This window comes from Nyctereutes procyonoides, unplaced genomic scaffold, assembly GCF_905146905.1.
Source record: "Nyctereutes procyonoides isolate TBG_1078 unplaced genomic scaffold, NYPRO_anot_genome, whole genome shotgun sequence".
In the NCBI taxonomy this organism is placed as follows: Eukaryota; Metazoa; Chordata; class Mammalia; order Carnivora; family Canidae; genus Nyctereutes; species Nyctereutes procyonoides.
Genome location: NW_026575126.1, coordinates 53302826 through 53305547, shown reverse-complemented (window position 1 = coordinate 53305547; position 2722 = coordinate 53302826).

The following is a 2722-nucleotide window of genomic DNA, read 5'->3' as shown; positions in this document are numbered from 1 at the left end:
TCACATTGTCATAATTTAAACAAATGATGCCTCTCAACATCTTGAACTGCTCTGTCTATAGGATAAATAAACCTGGTCCTCTTGAAAAAAAAAAAAAGAATAGTATTGTAGAGCCTCACTTACTCTGCCTGGGTGCTTATGTAATTTTTTTCCTTAATCATAAATAATTAACTTCAGCCAGAGATGTTCTGGCTTAGTCCTGTATCAGGTCTTACCTGGAACAAAATGTGTTCTATTATTCTGCAGATTCTTTCTCTGCTATGCTAGTTTTGTTATGCTATGCTATTATAATTTCTCCATCATTCTTGTTGGTAAAGTTACTGAGTTGGGTCCTTGGGCTCTCCAAGCAATAGAAATCAATTGGGGCCAAATTGGAATTTCCAGGAAAGGCTCTTTTTGGGGCTTATGCTCTAGCACAAGGGAGACACTACAAAAGAGAAGGTCTTTCATGCTGGGTCTGAGAACAAAGACTGAGAAAGTTTTTAGTTTTTGTTTTTAAAGATTTTTATTTTATTTATTTATTCATGAGAGAGAGAGAGCACCAAAGACACAGAGGGAGAAGCAGGCTCCCTAACAGAAGCTTGATGCAGGACTTGATCCCGGGATTAAGCCCTGAGCCAAAGGCAGATGCTCAATCACTGAGCCACCCAGGCGTCCCTACTGGGAAAGTTTTTAAAGAACTAATGAGGGGAAAGGAGTGACATCTAAATGATGAGGGAGCAGAAGGCAAGCTAACACCCCACACCCCTCTTTCCCCCACTCCCAGGTGGGATATGTGTGATATTCCTTAGGCACTTCTGGCTGCCCTAAAAGCTGAGGGGAAGGACAAACAAGTGGTTTATTTATAGATTATAGTCCCTGCAAAACATTGAGTCCCCCTCAGTTTACAAATGTCTTACTAATTTACAAGAAAAGAGCACTCTTATCAATAACCTAACTTCTAGAAGGAAATATAGATAAATATGTCCTTATAACCTGCAGCCCATGACAAAATACTTGAGGCAGGTAGAGTATAATGTTCCTCCAGGAAAGTCCCAACTGTCTTAATGTTAATGCCTTGCTAGAGGGAAAAACAACCTCACATTGACAATAGCAAGGTTTTGGATTTTTTGTGAGTCTTCTTTAGCATAAGAAAATCCTTTTCAAACTTCCCCTATCTTTATTTCCCTTAACCCCAAAGTATATAATCAATTGCTCCTCACAACCCCAGTGCAGCTCTTTGTGCCCACCTGTTCTGTCCCCGTGCTTTAATAAATCCACCTTTGACCAAAGATGAGACCCTTTAGATGTGTATCAGTGGGCCATGTGCTTGGAGGATGATTGCCAACATGTATCCTGGGGGTTTAGAGATAAAGGGAAATTTCTGAAGGAGTTTTTATATGTTAAAGTAGACTTACAGGCTCCTGGGGGTTGGGCTAAGATTGCCTTTTGCCCTTAGCAAAGTATGAACATGGAGGCAGTTGAGTCCATAGAGGAATATCCCTTTGCCTGTTTTGAGGACTTGTCAATGTGCTGCCCTGGGCTCGTGCCTTTTCCTCAGCTAGTCCTGTGTTCCCCCACCAGCGCCTACTCAACCCATACTCCTAAAACTCTGCCCATACCCTCTTCATTCCTTTCAGTGACAATGAATATCATCAAGTTCCTAGCTTGGGCCACCCTCTCCACTGCGTCCTTGACATCATCTACTCTCTTCTACTCAAGAACATTACTCCTTCAGTAACCTCTCTTCCATACCATCCATTTCTTCCTTTTGTTTGGACTAGGAGTTGTAGTAAAGAGACAGCCACAAGCACATGGTAAAATCTCCTTTATTAAAATATCTTGAGCTGTTTGTCCTCTTCCAATTCTTCATTCCTCTTCTCCTTTTATAGCAAAATTCTCAAAATAGTTATCCAACTTGTAGTCTTTCCTTCTTTATTCTCTCTCTCCCTCCTTGTGGAAACATTTCAACCATATATACTAAAAGCTAGAATAGTATAAGAATCCATCACTCTGCTCCAACAATTGTCAACACATGGCCAATTTTGTTTCATTTATACCCCCACCCCCTCCTTGCATTACTTGGAAACAAATCTAAAAATCGTATCATTTAATTAATTTAGCTAATTTGACCCTGTAGCTCAATTTAACCTATTTTTCTGTCTCTGTACTTTCTGTAAACTGATATATCTAGTGGCCATATCAATATTTAGCAAAATGATTGCATAAATAGTATTGTGTAATTACTATTGTAAGACATCTGGGGAAAAAAATGTCAAATTGGAGTATCTTTTGTGATTTTTAGGTATCAGCCTGATCCATCCATTATAAGGTTCCATCAGCTTTTCACCTGATGCAGCTTTGGACAATCATTTCCTATATCCATTATTTCATGGAGATTCCTATTTTCTCTGGAAGGAATCAGGTTTTCTTTTCTAGTACTCAACTGAAATGTAATCCCCTTCAAAAATAAAACATTTTCAAAAACTCCTACAGAAAAAGGGCAGAGTTTTATAGAACCGTTTCAACTATTTTGTCAACTATTTACAGACAGAAGAATTTTAATTCTTTTTCTCTCTCTTTTTAGAGATTTTATTTATTCATGAGAGACATAGAAAGAGAGGCAGAGACATAGAGGAAGACGCAGACTCCTCAAGGAGAGCCCAATGTGGGATTCAATCTTGGGTCTCCAGGACCACGCCCTGAGCTGAAGGCAGACACTCAACCAGTGAGCAACTCAGGC